The sequence below is a fragment of the Cherax quadricarinatus genome, chromosome 57, assembly GCF_038502225.1.
Source record: "Cherax quadricarinatus isolate ZL_2023a chromosome 57, ASM3850222v1, whole genome shotgun sequence".
Classification (NCBI taxonomy): domain Eukaryota; kingdom Metazoa; phylum Arthropoda; class Malacostraca; order Decapoda; family Parastacidae; genus Cherax; species Cherax quadricarinatus.
In genome coordinates this window covers 3,681,659-3,701,314 of record NC_091348.1, presented here as the reverse complement: position 1 = coordinate 3,701,314, position 19,656 = coordinate 3,681,659, and the positions used below count along the sequence as shown (strand labels likewise).

The window sequence follows — 19,656 nt, the reverse complement described above, 5'->3', positions numbered from 1 at the left end:
AGGTCAGTTTTGGTTGTATTCTTGGTTTCATGGTCTCATTTGATACACAAATAACCCGCACATAGAAGAGAGGAGCTTATGGCGACGTTTCGGTCCGACTTGGATCATTTACAAAGTCACACTAACCAGAAGTGGAGCAGGACGGCAATATATAGTGGTGGTAGTAGTAGTAGTAGTGGTAGTAGTAGTAGTGGTAGTGGTAGTAGTGAGGAAATAAGGAGGAGGAGCCAATCAAATACAAAGAAAGGGGAGCACTGCAAGGGAGCTAGGTGCCCACAGAGGGACAGCAAGTGCACAGAGGTAAGGGGAAGGGGAAGTGATAAAATAAATAATGAAGCAATAGAAACACGCGACAGAAGAAAGACAAAAAAAAAAAAGAAATAGGAAAGGGGAAGAGGGGGAAGAAGAAAAAATGAGGAATCAGGTTAAGTCACGGGTGTTCTGAAGTTTGGAGCATTTTACAATGTAGTGGGAGAGGAAGGCATCTACAGAGACGAAGCCAGGACTAAGATTCATACAAGGAAAGTTGTGTATTAGGGAGAATTCAACTAGACGGCAACTGTTAGAGTTGGAAGTAGGGAAGACAGTTTTAGCGGAAGACCAGTCAATAGGATGGCTGTGATCTCCGACGTGACAGAACAGAGCATTGTAGTGTCGGCAAGCCTAACACTATTTTTGTGCTCCCTAAGTCTGTCAGAAAGAGATCGGCCAGTTTCTCCAAAGTATTGAAGAGGACAGGAGGAGCAAGAAACTAAGGACTCTCTCCGACCTCTGTCCTCCTGACTTTGGCCTTGTTCAACGGTTTCGTGTCGCCTGTCCCTCTCTTCCTTATTTCTATGGCCTTCCCAAAACTCATAAACCTGATATTCCTCTACATCCTATCATATCCTCTAGAGGTTCTGTCTCTTATTCTCTTGCTTCTTGGTAGGCCAAAACCCTCACTCCCTTTCTTGGTACTTTTTCTCCTGCCCACCTCCATCACACTCAAGACTTCATTGAACGGGTTCGCTCTCTCCCAACCTGTAAGATGCTTAGTCTTGACGTTGAGTCCCTCTTCACCAATGTCCCTCTTGATGATGTCCTTGATTTCCTTAGAGAGAAGGCCCTTGAAGGGTTTCTACATCTCCCTATACCTATTGAAGTCTTTCTTGATATTATTCGCCTCTGTGTGAACTCTAATACCTTTTCATTCCAAGGGAAATATTATTCTCAAACCTTCAGTGTGGCTATGGGCTCTCCTCTCTCTTCTGTCCTTGCTAATCTTTACACGGAATACTTCGAGACTGTTCTTCTTCCTACCCTCGATGTGCAACCTTCACTCTGGCTCTGCTATGTGGATGACATCTTTGCTCTGTGGCCTCATGACTCCAGTCTCTTCCAACCTTTTCTTGAAGCTCTTAATAATCTTGCCCCTTATATTAAGTTTAAAGCTGAATAGGAATCTAATTCCTTGCTTCATTTCCTTGATATCCATGTCCACCGCTCAGATACAGGCTTTTCCTTTTCCGTTTACCGAAAACCTATGCACAGTGGCATGTACATTCACTACTTTTCCTATCATGCTTCCCCTGTCAAGAAAAGTGTTCTTATCTCCCTCTTTCTCCGTGCCCTCCGCATCTGTGATCCTCAGTTCCTTCCAACAGAAATTTCCACTCTTCATAATTCGTTTTCCCGTCTTGGCTACCCTTCCCATTTCATAGACTGCCTTCTCAAGTGCTAAACCTAATTTCTTCTCTCCCAAACTCTCTACTCCTGGGAACTCTTCTGTCATCTGCCTTCCCTACATTTCCGGTCTTTCTAATCTCAACAATTCTCTCCGTCCCTTAGACATCAAGCTTACCTTCCGCCAGACTAACACTCTTCGCACTAATCTCGTTCATACCTCTCCTCCCTCTACAGATGTTCCTGGTGTCTACTCTATTTCTTGCTCCTCCTGTCCTCTTCAATACTTTGGAGAAACTGGCCGATCTCTTCCTGACAGACTTAGGGAGCACAAAAATAGTGTTAGGCTTGCCGACACTAACAATGCTCTGTTCTGTCACGTCAGAGATCATAGCCATCCTATTGACTGGTCTTCTGCTAAAACTGTCTTCCCTACTTCCAACTCTAACAGTTGCCGTCTAGTTGAATCCTCTCTAATACACAACTTTCCTTGTGTGAATCTTAGTCCTGGCTTCGTCTCTGTAGATGCCTTCCTCTCCCACTACATTGTAAAATGCTCCAAACTTCAGAACACCCGTGACTTAACCTGATTCCTCATTTTTTCTTCTTTTCCCTCTCCCCCTTTCCTATTTCCTTTTTTTTGTCTTTCTTTCTTCTGTCACGTTTTTCTGTTCCTTCATTATTTATTTCATCACTTCCCCTTCCCCCACCTCTGTGCACTTGCTCTCCCTCTGTGGGCACCTAGCTCCCTTGCAGTGCTCCCCTTTCTTTGTATCTGATTGGCTCCTCCTCCTTATTACTCCACTACTACCACTACCACTATTACTACAGTGGACCCCCGGTTCACGATATTAATCCGTTCCTGAGAGCTCATCGTAAACCAAAATTATCAGAAAGCGAATCAATTTTCCCCATAAGAAATAATGGAAATCAAATTAATCCATGCAAGACACCCAAAAGTATGAAAAAAAAAACTTTTACCACATGAAATATTAAGTTTAATGCAATAGAATAATTACAATAACAACAATAACAACAAATAATTGACACTTACCTTTAATGAAGATCTGGTGATGATTGATGGGATGGGAGGAGGGAAGAGTGTGAATGGTGTTAGCATTTAGAAGGGAAAGGCCCCTCCATTAGGACTTGAGGTAGCAAGTCCTTTTCCGGGGTTACTTCCCTTCTTCTTTTAATGCCACTAGGACCAGGTTGAGAGTCGCTGGACTTGTGTTGCACAACATATCTGTCCATAGAGGCCTGTACCTCTCGTTCCTTTATGACTTTCCTAAAGTGGTTCACAACATTGTCAGTGTACAGGTTGCCAACACGGCTTGCAATAGCTGTCTGAAGGTGATTTTCATCCATAAAGGTTTGCACTTCAAGCCACTTTGCACATATTTCCTTAATCTTTGAAGTAGGCAACTTCTTCAATTTCTCTCTCCCCTCCTCCAAAGCAGTTTCCTCAGATGTGGAACTCTTGCTGTTGAAGATGATCTAGCAGCTCATCAGTGGTTAGTTCTTCATTGTCCTCCTCCATCAACTCTTCCACATCCTCCCTACTAAATTCCAACCCCAAGGACTTCCCCAATGCCACAATGGATTCCTCAACTGGCATAGGCTTCTCAGGGTTAGCCTCAAACCCTTCGAAATCCCTTTTGTCTACACATTCTGGCCACAGTTTTTTCCAGACAGAGTTCAAGGTCCTCTTAGTCACTTCCTCCCAAGCCTTACCTATAAGGTTTACACAATTGAGGATGCTAAAGTGATCTCTCCAAAACTCTCTTAGAGTCAGTTGAGTTTCTGAGGTCACTACAAAGCACCTTTCAAACATAGCTTTTGTGTACAGTTTCTTGAAGTTTGCAATAACCTGCTGGTCCATGGGCTGCAGGAGAGGAGTGGTATTAGGAGGCAAAAACTTCACCTTAATGAAGCTCATGTCCCCAGAAAGTCGCTCTGCCAAGTTTGTAGGATGACCAGGAGCATTGTCTAATACCAGGAGGCATTTAGAGTCTAATTTCTTTTCAATTAGGTAATTTTTCACATTGGGGGCAAATGCATGGTGTAGCCAGTCATAGAAAAAGTCCCTAGTGACCCATGCCTTACTGTTTGCCCTCCACAGCACACACAAATTAGCCTTACCTGGAGGTTATTCCGGGGATCAACGCCCCCGCGGCCCGGTCCATGACCAGGCCTCCCGATGGATCAGGGCCTGATCAACTAGGCTGTTACTGCTGGCCGCACGCAGTCCGACGTACGAGCCACAGCCCGGCTGATCCGGCACTGACTTTAGGTATCTGTCCAGCTCTCTCTTGAAGGCAGCCAGGGGTTTATTGGCAATTCCCCTAATGCTTGATGGGAGGCTGTTGAACAGTTTTGGGCCCCGGACACTTATGGTGTTTTCTCTTAGTGTACCAATGGCGCCCCTACTTTTTATTGGTGGCATTTTGCATCGCCTGCCCAGTCTTTTACTTTCGTAGGGAGTGATTTCTGTGTGCAGATTTGGGACCATTCCTTCCAAGATTTTCCAAGTGTAGATTATGATATATCTCTCCCTCCTGCCTGAATGCTCTGGGAGTTTCTGAGTGATACACCAATAAAGGCTTCACTTTGCAATCACCACTAGCATTGGCACACATCAACAGAGTAAGCCTGTCTTTCATAGGCTTATGTCCTGGGAGTGCCTTTTCCTCATGAGTAATGTAGGTTCTGCTTGATAATTTCTAACAAAACAGGCCTGTTTCCTCACAATTAAACACTTGTTCAGGTTTCAATCCTTCAGCCTCTATGTACTCCTTGAATTCATGCACAGATTTTTCAGCCGCTTTGTGGTCCGAACTGGCAGCCTCACCATGCCTTATCACACTATGTATGCCACTACGCTTCTTAAATCTCTCAAACCAACCTTTGCTGGCCTTACATTCACTCACATCACCACTAGTTGCAGGCAATTTTTTTTACCAAATCGTCATGCAACTGCCTAGCCTTTTCACAAATGATTGCTTGAGAGATGGTATCTCCTGCTATCTGTTTTTCATTTATCCACACCAATAACAGTCTCTCAACATTTTCTAACACTTGCGGTCGCTGTTGCGTAATCACAGTTGCACCTTTTGCAAGAACAGCTTCCTTGATTGCCGTTTTGTTGGCCACAATAGTAGAGATGGTTGATTGGGGTTTACTATACAACCTGACGAGCTCCGACACACGCACTCCACTTTCATACTTTGCAATTATCTTTCTTCATTTCAACACTCATTAGCACCCTTGGTCTCAAAGGGTTGGCACTGGGAGCTTTCTTGGGGCCCATGGTGACTTATTTTGCAGAAACAGGCACCAAAAACAGTGATAATATGGATACTATGGAATGTACCGAATGTATCATTAGATGCGTGCACACTGGCTGGCTTGTAAACACTGGCACACAAGGGGCAGTTCAGGCCACACATGGACACGTCTCGTATGCATCGTATCGCATACCGGGTTTTGTATCGGGAAGCGAGGCAAATTTTTTCGATCAAATGCATCGGCTACCGGATTTATCGAATACCGATAGCATCGGGAACCGGGGGTCCACTGTACTACTACTACTACCACCACTACCTTTTCCTGCCTATATATAGCCGTCCTGCTCCACTTCTGGTTAGTGTGACTTTGTAAATGGTCCAAGTCGGACCGAAACGTCATCGTAAGCTCCTCTCTTCTATGTGCAGGTTATTTGTGTATCGTTCCAGCCACGGTATTGTGCCTTTTTTTGTTACTCATGTGATAGAATCAAAGATATATTATAGAAATAGAGATTATTGTGATTGGTTTTAGGACTGAATATAGCATGAAATTGAGCTCAAAGTAGTGGAAATGTTCGATTTTTGCCGAGGTTCGAGAGTAAACAAATCACATTACATATCCAATACACATTAACTGGTGGGTCTAAAATGCATTCACAAATACCCTTATGTTATTCATACAATTATTACGATACAGCCTCTCCCACTTAACTACGAATTTTTGTTCCTAATACAGTAGGACCCTGCTTTAAGGCATTTTGCCTTACGGCATTCCACTAATACAACAATTTCAAATTATGACCAAAATTTGCTATACGGTAAGCGGTCTTTCAAATATGGTGCGCCCCACCCAGTTTGTTTACATTCTCTGTGAGCACATCTATTATGTCCAGAAAGTTTCCAAAATTTCAAGTGTTTTAAAGTTATTGCGTATTTTATAAGTACTCTGATAATTATGCTTATGTGTACCTGTACCTAAATATACAGTGGTCCCTTGATAATAGTCGGGCTCGTCAGTCGTCCTTTTTGGAAATTGTTGCGTTATTTTAGTACAAACATTGGCTCGCAAATGGTCAGTTGACTCGCTAATCGTCATTCGTCCTGGACGCGTACTCACGTCTCTGAGCCGCCTCGGCCTCCCTTCCCAGCCAGTGTGCCACTGTTTACCAGTGAGCGATGGTGCCCTCACGTGTTCATAAGAAATACACCCACCATCTGACTTACGACCTGCTCGACTTATGACCACTCGACTTATGACCACTCGACTTATGACCGTGTTTTTTATGCCAAATTTCTGGAAAATAAACTACAGTGGACCCTCGACCAACGATGGCATCGATTAACGATAAATCCGACTAGCGATACATTTTAACACAAAATTTTTGCCTCGACTAGGGCTAAAAAACTCGACCAACACTATTTGTTCCGTCAGATGCGTCCACTTCTGGCCAGTGTTTACAAGCCAGCCAGCCACCGCGGTCGCTTCCAAGCATACAATCGGAACATTTCATGTTATCACAGCCTTTTTAGTGATTGCACCTGCAAAATAAGTCACCATGGGCCCCAAGAAATCTTCTAGTGCCAACCCTACAGCAAAAAGGGTGAGAATTACTATGGATATGAAGAAAGAGATCATTGCTAAGTATGAAAGTGGAGTGCGTGTCTCCGAGCTGGCCAGGTTGTACACAAAACCCCAATCAACCATCGCTACTATTGTGGCCAAGAAAACGGCAATCAAGGAAGCTGTTCTTGCCAAAGGTGCAACTATGTTTTCGAAACTGAGATCGCAAGTACTCGAAGATGTTGAGAGACTGTTATTGGTGTGGATAAACGAAAAACAGATAGCAGGAGATTGCATCTCTCAAGCGATCATATGTGAAAAGGCTAGGAAGTTGCATGACGATTTAATGAAAAAAATGCCAGCAACTAGTGGTGATGTGAGTGAATTTAAGGCCAGCAAAGGTTGGTTTGAGAGATTTAAAGGGAAGGGAAGTAACCCCGGAAAAGGACTTGCCACCTCAAGTCCTAATGGAAGGGGATTCCCCTTCTAAACACTAAGACCATCAACACACTCCCCTCCTCCCATCCCAACAATCATCACCAGATCTTCAATAAAGGTAAGTGTCATGTGACTGTGCATGTCTTCTTCAGTTTGTGTGTATTAAAATTAATATTTCATGTGGTAAAAACAATTTTTTTTCATACTTTGGGGTGTCCTACACGGATTAATTTGATTTCCATTATTTCTTATGGGGAAAATTAACTTGACGAATGATAATTTTGACTAACGATGAGCTCTCAGGAACGGATTAATAGCATTAGTCGAGGGTCCACTGTATTTGTGTTGCACACAGTGTTTATCCTAAACCTTACAGTATAAAATACAGTACTAACAACATAAAAAGTAAAGTAAAACATGAAATACCAAAATAAAACAATAAAATAAAGTCATTACAAAAATGTTTTGTTGATATTCAGTAGTAAAGTTCGACTTACGACCATTTCGACTTACGACCGGTTTCTCAGAACTCAGAACTCGGTCGTAAGTCGGATGGTAGGTGTATTTCATAATATTCCATTCATTTTAGTGCTTGCAAGTGCTAAATAAGCTACCATGGCTCCAAAGAAAGCTCCTAGTGCCAAGCCTTTGGTAAAGAAGGTGAGAAATACGATTGAATTTAAGAAAAACATCACCGAACAAAATGAAATTGGCGTACGTGTGGCTGAACTGGCCAGGATGCATAACAAATCCCGTACAACCATATCTTCCATCGTGGCCAAGAAAACGGAAATCAAGGAAGCTGTTGTTGCAAAGGGGGTAAATATGCCGACAAAAATGAGATCACCAGTACTCGAAGAGGTTGAGAAGTTATTATTGGTGTGGATAAATGAGAAACAATTAGCAGGAGATAGTCTTATGACGTCGATTATTTGTGAAAACGCTAGGCAGTTGCATGACGATCTGGTAAAGAAATTGCCTGCAACGAGTACTGATATTTGTGAATTTAAGGCCAATAAAAGTTGGTTTGAGAGATTTAAGAACCACAGTGGCATACACAGTGTGATAAGGCATGGTGAGGCTGCCAGTTCGGACAAAATTGCAGCTACAAAATTCGTAAGTGAATTCAAGAAGTACATAGAGGCTGAAGGACTGAAACCTGAACAAGTGTTCAATTGTGACAAAGCAGGCCTCTTTTGGAAGAAAATGCCAAAGAGGACCTACATTACTCAGGAGGAAAAGGGACTGCCAGGACACAAGCCTATGAAAGACAGGCTGATGCTCATGTTCTGTGCTAATGCAAGTGGGGATTTCAAAGTGAAGCCATTACTAGTGTACCATTCTGAAAATCCCAGAGAGCTCAAAAAAAAAAAACAATGTTATGAAGAGTAAATTGTGTGTGTTTTGGAGATCTAATAATAAGGCATGGGTCATGAGGGAAATTTTCGTCGAGTGGTTCAATGAAGTGTTTGGCCCTAGTGTAAAGAATTACCTCCTGGAAAAGAAATTGGATCTCAAGTGCCTCCTAGTAATGGACAATGCACCTGCTCATCCTCTAAACTTGGATGACCTTATTCTGCAGGAGTTTGGGTTCATCACAGTAAAGTTCTTGCCCCCGAATACCACTCCTCTCCTACAGCCCATGGACCAGCAGGTCATTTCAAACTTTAAAAAACTATACACCAAAGAAATGTATCAAAGGTGCTGTAACCCTTTCAGGGTCAAAGGCCAAAATCTGAAGTGGTGCTCCAGTGTCCAAGAAATTTTGAAAAAAAAAAAAAAAAAAAAAAAAAAAAAAAGAGATACAGTGCCGAGAATTTTGTCCAAAATGACCTGGTGGCGGCAACATTGACGATTTCCACATACGCGCATTACTTTATTTAGCAGTTTTTGTAGTGTTTTCTTTTCTTTTCCAATTTTTTCTTTTCCTACTAACATTTGGGGCCTGAGAGACCAATACTGTATATAATGTAAATATATAAACTCACTGTATTGAACACAATAACGGCACTAAAGTTATTATCATATTATTGTTTACCACTGTTGTTTATTACAATAAACATGCACAAATATTGTATAATACTAATGTTCTATCATATATTTACATATTTACAATCACTGGACATGGTTTTAGAACTGCTGGAGCTTGTGGAACTCCTTGAAACAAGGCACCATGCACAGAGGCACCTTACATTCCTCACACATAAACCGAGTGTCTTTGCATCTTTGTTGCCATTGTTTTGTTTGTGCACAGACGATTCATCTCTTCTGAGCAAATTTCTTCTGAGTTGAAGGAAGCTGTATTATGAAATGATCACCTTCCCTCCTCAAATGCTTGGGTATATCCTGAGGAGTTCGAGGACCTTGTTGTATAGCAGTTGTTGTTACCTGGTACTTCATTATGAGTTGTCTGACAACAGACAAACAAAATTCACCATACGGTGGTCTGTTGCCAGTCTTCATTTGGTACATATTATATGCATTGAGCATTGAAATGTCCACGAGATGGAAAAAAAGTTTCATGTACCACTTGTAACTTTTACGAACACAATCAACAAAACCAATCTGCATGTCACACTTGTCAACCAAGCACATGTTTTGTGTATAATCAATCACTGTCATTGGTTTTCGAATACGTTCATTAGTCACTCGATCAACTTTGCCACTGTCTTGCATTTCATTACGGTGAATGGTTGTCAACAATGTGACATCTCGTTTGTCATGCCACCGTAATGCCATGATGTCATTGGCAGTAAACACCTGCACGAGCACCTGCGTTGAGCCTGGGCATATGTTTATGATTAGAACGCACTGTGCCACACACATCTGTCTTGTTCACTAGCAAGAAATCACTGAGTAATGGGCTTGTGTACCAGTTTTCGGTATATAATGTATGCCCCTTACCAAGAAAAGGTGCCATCATGCTTCTCACTACGTCACCTGAGATACCCAATAACATCTTGATATCTTTCAATGTTTTACTTCCCGTGTATACAACAATATCCAATACCAGGCCACTATCACAGTCACAGAGTACAAACAGTTTTATACCAAAGCGTTTCCTCTTGCTCGGTATATACTGCTTGAATGACAACCTACCTTTGAACAAAATCAAAGACTCGTCAATTACAAGATTCTTGAATGGATAAAAGTATATGCTGAACTTTTGTTTGAGATACATAAAAACATTTCTAATCTTGTATAACTTGTCACTTCTGTCAGGCCTGGTTTTGTCAGAGAAGTGCAACATACGTAACAGTAAGATAAACCTGTTCACTGGGATGATTTCACTGAAGACCGGGGTAGAAATTAGCCGATCTGTGGACCAGTATGCTTTTATATTATGCTTATAGACATGAGACATAAGCATTATTGTTGCAAAAAGCAAATACATTTCTGCAACAGTCGTCTCTTTCCACCGGTATAGTCTTGACTGTGGTAATATAATCGTATTTGCCATGGTGTACTCAAAATACTTATTACTTTCCCTGACAATAGTTTCCATCAGTGGCTGGTCAAAGAATAATTCAAAGAATTCCAGTTCATTTTCAGTGTTTCCAAGGGGACAAGTTGGTAGAATTCCACTTTTAGAGTCATCAAAGTGGTGAGGCTTGGGAACAAAATTGGGATTTTGCTGCCAATCCCAGATACGGTTTGCTGGTGGATACTGGACATCATAGGCTGGTTGTTCGGGTAGTTGTGGTTGTGGTGGGCTGGTGGCTGACGCTCCGCTTTGTCCTTGAACTGCGGAGTCAGCAGCGTGGGTTCCAGCCTGGGCTGGTCAGTCACGCATGGCCGTGGCACTACCATCATCACTACCACCATCTAGTGATGCCTGTGGTCTATCCATGCCAAGTGTAGCCACATCATCCTCACTATCACTATCTATACCTGGTGTAGGGCCACGGGATGTACTCCGGGATGTACTCTGTCCCCTGGGCATGGCATAGGGTACACTACCCGAGTGCATGTGGCAGCGTACATACTGATGCTTCACTGGTGAATATGATTCCTCACTAGCACTACTCGAATGATCGTCAAGAGCAATAAAATCACAATCCACATCACTATCATCATCATTACTGAAGTCAGAGGCCTGGCCACGTGAAAATAATAGTTTTCTCTTGCGTTGAGGTACAACCGACCGTGACTGACGAGTGCCCACACCAGAGGTAGAAGGTTGAGGATCATCAGGGTTTTCTGCACTATTATCGATATCCTGGTCATTCCTTTCGGTCACTAACTGATCAAAGCCAAAGAATTAGTTTTCATTTCCACTTCCATCACTGTCAGAACTATCAGATAGGAACAGGAGAGTCCCAATTTTCCTTGGAGTGAGAGCTGCCTTGCGACAAGGCATGGTGAACAAGGGTAACTGAGCCGGCGTTCCCACAATGCTATGCGGGCGCCTAGATTTTTTTGTTTATGGTGCACACCCACCACGCAGACCCATTCTCTCATATGTAGGCCTATGAGCGTTTTTGAGCTAAATTTGACAGCGCTAGAATTTTGGCATAGATCTACGGTTTGGACACTCAACGTGAAGCCGTAGATCTACGGGACGGACCCTGAAAGGGTTAATATGTAATATGTAATAGTAAGGCATGGGTCACGAGGGAAATTTTCATCAAGTGGTTCAATGAAGTGTTTGGCCCTAGTGTGAAGGAGTATCTCCTGGAAAAGAAATTGGATCTCAAGTGCGTGCTAGTAATGGACAATGCACCTGCTCATCCTCCAAACTTGGATGACCTAATTTTCGAGGAGTTTGGGTTCATCACAGTAAAGTTCTTGCCCCCGAATACCACTCCTCTCCTCCAACCCATGGACTTTAAAAAACTCTACACAAAAGCAATGTTTCACAGGTGCTTGACTGTGACCACAGACACTCACTTGACCCTAAGAGATTTGTGGAAACAACACTTCAGTATCCTCCATTGCATAAGCCTTATAGGTAAGGCTTGGGAGGGAGTGACTACCAAGACTTTGAACTCTGCTTGGAGAAAATTGTGGCCAGATTGTGTCCACAAGAGGGATTTTGAAGGGTTTGTGGCTGACCCTGATGAGCTTATGTCAGTTGTGAACTGTATTGTGGCATTCGGGAGTTCCATGCGGTTGGATGTGAGTTTGGAGGATGTGGAAGAGTTGGTGGAGGACCACAACGAAGAGCTAACCACTGAGGAGCTGCAAGAGCTTCATCAGGAATAGCAACAGATTGCAGCTCAGAATCTTGCTGCAGAGGAGGAGGAAGAGAGATGGAAGAAGGTGCCTTCTTCAGAAATTAAAGAGATTTTTGAAATGTGGGGTAGGATGTAAAGATTTATGGAGAAATATCACCCTGAGAAAGATGTTGCAAGCCATATTGGCAACTTGTACAGTGACAGAGTCTTGGCCCATTTTAGGGAAGTTTTAAATAGACACCAGAGACAGAGCTCTCTGGACACTTTTTTTGCGAGACAGGACTCCAGTGACTCTCAAGCTGGTCCTAGTGGCGTTAAGAAACAGAGAAGAGAAGTAACCCCAGAAAAGCACTTGGTACTTGAGGTGTTGATGGAAGGGGATTCCCCTTCCAAACAGTAACTAATCCAATCTCTCTCTCCTCCAGTCTTCCATACACTGAGAAGAATCCCCAATAAAGGTAAGTGCTATGCTGTTAATGTTTCATTCATCATGTCCCATTGTATTGTTTATGTACTACATCTATATTTCATGTAAAAATTTTTTTTGTTTTAATACTTCTGGGTGTCAGGAACGGATTAATTGTATTTACATTATTTCTTATGGGGAAAATTGATTTGAAAATCGTCTATTTCGATAATCGTCGCACTTCCAGGAACGGATTAATGACGATAAACGAGGGACCACTGTACTTATACACTGCGCTGGCGTGCAGGCACACATTAAAATCACCAAGTCTCTACTCATGACGCTATAGTCATGAGTAGAGACTTAGGCACATTAAATGTCTTATTTTACGTTAATATAGACATTTTCATTAATCAATCTACAGGTCTCCCTCAACATTCATGTTTTCAACTTTCACGGGCTTCACACATTCGCGAATTCCCAACCGCCAAATTCCCAGCCACCAAATTCCCAGCCGCCAAATCATATTTAAGTTTCCCGCCACCTGCAAGTCCCTACTACCCTCTCTCCGACCCCCGCAAGTGGCAGCCAGCCCTCCCACCACTCAGTGTGGTGAGTGTTTTGTTTGTTCATTATTTGCTATTAAACTACAGAATAAATAATGTAAACCCATTCATGACTGCATATTGGAATGGCTATTAGGAAAGGTATTAGACGGTGACATCATGTGTTTACTCTTGAACACAGCAAAGAATTGAACATTTCTGCTATTGCTAATAATAACAATAGTAATAATAGTAATAATAATAATAATTAATAAATACGATATAATTGAAGAAGGAAATTGTACAAAAATACGAGGGAGTGGTTGACACATCGTCAGTGTGACTTTGTTTATGCTGGAGTGAACATTAGTCTCCCTGCTCTTCCAAACATTTCACAATAATTCATTGTGTTTGGTGCTTGTAGACTGAGTGCGACTGGAGTGGTAGAGGCAATGGTATTTAATAACATACATGTTATTAATAATATGTACTATTATTATTTATAACATGTTATTAAATACATACATGTTAATAATAATACATGTTATTAATAATAACAATAATAATAATAACAACTGGCAGCCAGCCCTCCCACCCGCCACTCACTCACTCAGTCAGTCTCCAGCCACTGTGCGAGTCGGTCATTGCTGTTTGTGTGGTGGTGAAAGTATGGCCCTCAAGGGAGCAGTAACCGCTATTGATGAGCCAACCCCTAAGCGCTCAAAGAAAGTCATGAATCTTGAGCAGAAGGTGAAATTGCCACTACTACTGCCTCACCTGAGGCAGTGAAGACTTAGAATCCACACACTAGTCTCATGCCATGCAGTTACACTCCATATAATCATCTCCATTCAACTGTCATCAGTAACTTCATGTAATATCAATAGAGAAATAAAGAATTATAATTTAAATTTTTTTAATCATCACAAGTCATCAGAGTTCGTCTGCCTTACAAGTGGTGAGTGTTTTGTTTGTTCATTATTTATTAAACTACAGTATAAATAATGTCAACTCATTCATGACTGCTAATAATAATAATTATAATAATAATAATAATAATAATAATAATAATAATAATAATAAATACGAGGGTTGAAGCAGTGGGTGGTAGAGGCATCGTGAGTCAGTATGGCTTTGTTTATGCTGGAGTGAGTATTATCCTCTGCGCTCTTCCAAACATTTCACAATAATTTATTGTGTTTGGTGCTTGTTGATTGACTGTGACTGCTACATAATTAACCATGGGCCCAAATAAATTTTGGTGAAGAAACTGAGAAGCACGAAAGAATTGAAGAAAGAAATTATATAAAAATACGAGGCAGTGGTGGAGGCAGTACAATATTTTACGATGTTCTCAGGTACGTATTTTATGATTGTTCATGAGAACATAAGAAAGGAGGAACACTGCAGTAGACCTGTTGGCCCATACTATTCAGGTCCTTCACAAATCCAGCCCAATAACAGAATAAATGCTACCCAAGCAATAAGCTTTGAACATTCTATTTACTTGCATGCAAGGCCCATTCAAATCCAACCACCTCTCACTTGTGTATTTATCCAACCTAAATGTGAAGCTACCCAAGGTTTTAGCTTTGATAGGACCTTGGGTAGCTTTAAAAAGAGATTGGACAAATATATGAGTGGGAGGAGCATGTATGTATATACATGTATATACATAGATTATTTCATTTTATTATATTTCCCTGCAATATATTGGGGCACCAAACATTCGCGATTTTTCAACATTCACGAGGCTCTTGATCCCCTAACCCCCGCGAATGTTGAGGGAGACCTGTATAATATTTTCTTCAAAATTATATAAGAAACACGTTACATAACATATAAACATTATACATACACCCACAGAATAAAAATTGACACTACTACCACCACCACGACGATGACGACAACGGCGGCGACTACTACTACCACTACTACTACTACCACTACTACTACTACTACCACTACTACTACCACTACCACCACAACTACTACCACTACTACTACCACTACTACTACCACTACTACTACCACTACCACCACTACTACTACTACTACCACCACCACCACTACTACTACTACCACTACTCTTACTACTACTACCACTACTCTTACTACTACTACCACTACTCTTACTACTACTACCACTACTCTTACTACTACCACCAATACTCTTACTACTACTACCAATACTCTTACTATTACTACCACTACTCTTACTATTACTACCACTACTCTTACTACTACCACTACTCTTACTACTACTACCACTACTCTTACTACTACTACTACCACTACTCTTACTACTATTACCACTACTCTTACTACTACTACCACTACTCTTACTACCACTACCACTAGTCTTACTACTGCTACCACTACTCTTACTACTACTACCACTACTCTTACTATGACTACCACTACTTTTACTATGACTACCACTACTCTTACTACTACTACCACTACCTCTTCCTGCCTATATATAGCCATCCTGCTCCACTTCTGGTTAGTGTGACTTTGTAAATGGTCCAAGTCGGACCGAAACGTCGTTGTAAGCTCCTCTCTTCTATGTGCGGGTTCTTTGTGTATCGTTCCAGTCACGGTATTGTGCCTTTTTCTGTTATTCATAAATATGAGATTTGTTTACAAAGTGGCTCTGTAGGAGTGTCAGAAGAATTATGTTTTCTCTAGTCAAACACTGGGGGATAACTGTTGATAAATATTCCTTTCGTATGCCTTCACTCTATATTTAGCAATTCACGACCCTTGTGGGTTTAATGCTTCTTTTTTATTATGATTATAATAATTTGTAATAATAATAATAATAATAATAATAATAATAATAATAATAATAATAATAATTTGTCAGAGCATCATTCCTTCTAAAAATTACATGAGAATGGAAGTGTTGGTTTTTATTTACTCTACTGTACCACTGTGGAGACAACTTGTACACAATGTAAGGTGTTTGTATGAATATTTCTGAACGATAACCAGATGCATCATCTGTTTGTTTACATAGTGGGTGGGGTGGCCAGGCTGGCTTCCCTACACTACCCTACCTACCACACAACTTTCTACAAATAAATACTTTTCACCTTTCACCCCACATTAACCCTTAAACGGTCCAAACGTATATATACGTTCACGCGCGTAGTGCCCCAAACGTATACATATGTTTTATTTTTCGTTCGTTCAAAATTAGCGCAATAGGCCTGAGTCGCCTAGACATGAGAGAATGGGTGTGCCCACTCAGTGTGCACAGTATACAAAAAATCTGGGACACCTGGGTACCACATGGTAGGACCAATTACATTCAGCTCCATCCTGGGTCAACATCATGGCACATCCTCGTGATTCACTCACGCCTCATCGTATTAACACTCTACTATTCGAGGAAAGTGATACAGATCGTGAGTTTAGTGGATTTGACACCAATGGGGCCAGTAATATTCAAGGAATTAGTGAAAATATCGACGATAACCAAGATGACCCCCAGCCCATCACCTCTGGGGTAGTGACACCTGTCCTAGGGCCAAGCACCTCTGGGGTAGCCAGTGTGGCCACAGTAGACCCTAGGCCAAGCACTTCTGGAGTGGCAAGTGTTACTCATAGGCAACTTAGCAAGAGGAAACTATCATTTTCCCGGTGTTTTAGCGATAGTGAAAGTGATGTAAGTGACGATGATATTGATTTTATGCCAATCGAGGATTCGTCTAGTGACAGTGAAGTTCATTATTCACCAGTGAAATGTACTTTTAAGCATCGTTATCTACGTTCAGGCAGTGTGCCATATGCAATCCCCAAGGGTCGTGGCAGGTCACGATCCAAAACCCTGGCCACTGATAGTGAAAGTAATCACGAAGGGGAGTATGCGGGGATGGAGGAAGTAGTGGAGGGTGGCACGGTGCCTGGACCACATGGCGCAGTGGGTGGACAGACAAAGGACTGCCCGGCATCCCCGCAACCATGTGCTGCCTCCACTCCTGTCCCCCCTCCTGCCCCCCCTCGCCCCATGCCACAGGTCCACCCTGCACCATGTGATCGTGAGTGGAACTGGACACGAAGTATATTCGTGCCATAGCCTTGTGATTTTGATGCTAGTGGAAGTGGTATCCAGCCAGAATGTCCCATAACGAATGAGTCTACAGAGTTAGACTATTTCCAGTTGTACTTTGACAAGCCTATAATGAACTTGATAGTGACTCAGACAAACAATTATTGCCAATATGTCATGAACAACACAGCAGAGGTTGGAGAATCGTCATGGCTGCACAGGTGGAAAGACAAAACAGTGGCTGAAATATATTTATTCCTTGCCAGTGTCATGCTTATGCCACATATCTTTAAGAACAATATACGTAATTACTGGTCCACAGACCACTTCATCAGTACTCCAGTTTTCCGTGACCTCCTTCCCTGCAACAGATTCACTCTGTTGCTATGAATGTTGTACTTCTCAGACAGAAATACGCCGAACAGAAATGACCTTCTATACAAAATCCGGGAAGTGTTTATGTATTTGAAGCAGAAATTCAGTGTATACTTTAATCCCTTCAAGAACATTGTTGTTGATGAGTCCTTGATTCTGTTCAAGGGACGCCTGTCATTCAAGCAATATATACCGAGCAAACGTAATCGCTTTGGTATAAAACTTTTTGTTGTGTGTGACTGTGAGAGTGGTCTTGTGTTGGATGTACAGTAATTGTATACACCGGGAAAAACACACTCGATGATGACAGACGGATGTTGGGCATTTCCAGTGATGTTCGCAGGATGATGGAACCATACCTTGGCAAGGGCCATACATTGTACACAGACAACTGGTATACAAGCCCTATGCTCGCTGATTTCCTACGTGTGAACAATACTGATATATGTGGAACAATGAGAAGAAATAGGAAAAATATGCCAAGGTTCACTGGAGGCAGTGATGAAGGTGAAGTGCTAATGACATCATGCTAATGACATCATGCTAATGACATCATGGCACTGACGTGACATGACAAACGGGACGTGACATTGCTATCAACCATCCACAGAAACGAGATGGTACAAACAGACAGACTGAGCAATTTCAACAACGAACCTATTGTAAAGCCAGTTGCTGTCGTGGACTATATGAACAATATGCGACTAGTTGACAAGTGTGACATGATGATAGGGTTTGTTGACTGTGTGCGAAGGAGTCGCAAGTGGTATATAAAACTGCTTTTTCACCTTGTAGACATTGCAGTGTTCAATGCATTCAATATGTACGAAATAAAGACTGGAAAACGACAACGTTTTGCAGATTTCTCTCTGAATCTCGTCAAACAGATAGCAAGAAAGTATGGCACCACACCTGTACCTGCCCCTCAACAGCGACCTGTCACACCACAACCTGTCCCCCAACCACAGCCAGTGGGGGAAGTGCCAGACCAAATCACTCCTAACTGTCACTATCTGGTACCAATACCACCTACCCAAAAGAAGAAGAATGCCCAGAGAAAGTGTATTGTGTGTGCTACCACCAAAAAACGACCCCAACAGCGGAAGGACACACGATTCATTTGTCACCAGTGTGGGGTGGCACTCTGTATGAATCCATGCTTCATAGAGTATCATACAATTGTGGAGTTCTAGAAACATAAGTGGGACATGTAAATACTTGTATATAGTTGTAGATAATAATGTGTGATTCAGCCAGGTGTGCAAAATAACCTGTCAGTGTGTACATGTGTGTTCATGACAACATGATAAAAATTTCATATGTAATATTGGTGTACAATAAAAAATTGGCATTGATATCAAATGATTTACTATGAAACATAATTATATCATGAAAACCAAGAAAAAAATGGAAGAAAACGGTAAATATGCTGAATTTCTGCAAGCGGCAGCGCTCCATGTTGCCGTCAGGTGATTGCCAAGTGCCAACTTCGCTGCCTCATATCTCGGTAAGTACTGACCCTAAGAAATTTTTTTTAAGCTAAAACACTTAAAAAAATGTGCTCTTTTTTCTATAAAAAAAAACTATTTTTTTTTTTTCAAAATATTCGGGGCGCTGCGCGAGTGAACATATATATACATTTGGACCGTTTAAGGGTTAAGACTACAAATATTTTAAGCTAAGTAATGAGTGTACTGTATATGCATTTTATCACTTTATGGAGCTTTAACCCTTTGACTGTTTTGGCCGTATATATATGTCTTACGAGCCACCGTTTTTGATGTATATACAGTGGACCCCCGCTTTACGATCACCTCCCAATGCGACCAATTATATAAGTGTATTTACGTAAGTGCGTTTGTACGTGTATGTTTGGGGGTCTGAAATGGACTAATCTAATTCACAATATTCCTTATGGGAACAAATTCGTTCAGTAATGGCACCTGAACATACTTCTGGAATGAAATATCGTAAACCGGGGGTCCACTGTATACTCATAAATTCTAGCAGCTTCAAATCAAGCAGGAGAAAGCTGGTAGGCCCACATGTGAGAGAATGGGTCTGTGTCGTCAGTGTGCACCATATAAAAAAAATCCTGCAGCACGCAGTGCATGAGAAAAAAAAATCTGACCGTTTTTTTTTTAATTA

At 41.7% G+C, this 19,656-nt stretch overlaps 1 protein-coding gene across 1 annotated transcript in view; it reads right to left on the bottom strand.

Annotated features, from left to right (window-relative positions):
• tkv (serine/threonine receptor kinase thickveins) overlaps positions 1-19,656 on the bottom strand; it is a 377,353-nt gene that overhangs the window by 66,371 nt on the left and 291,326 nt on the right. The window lies entirely within an intron of this gene.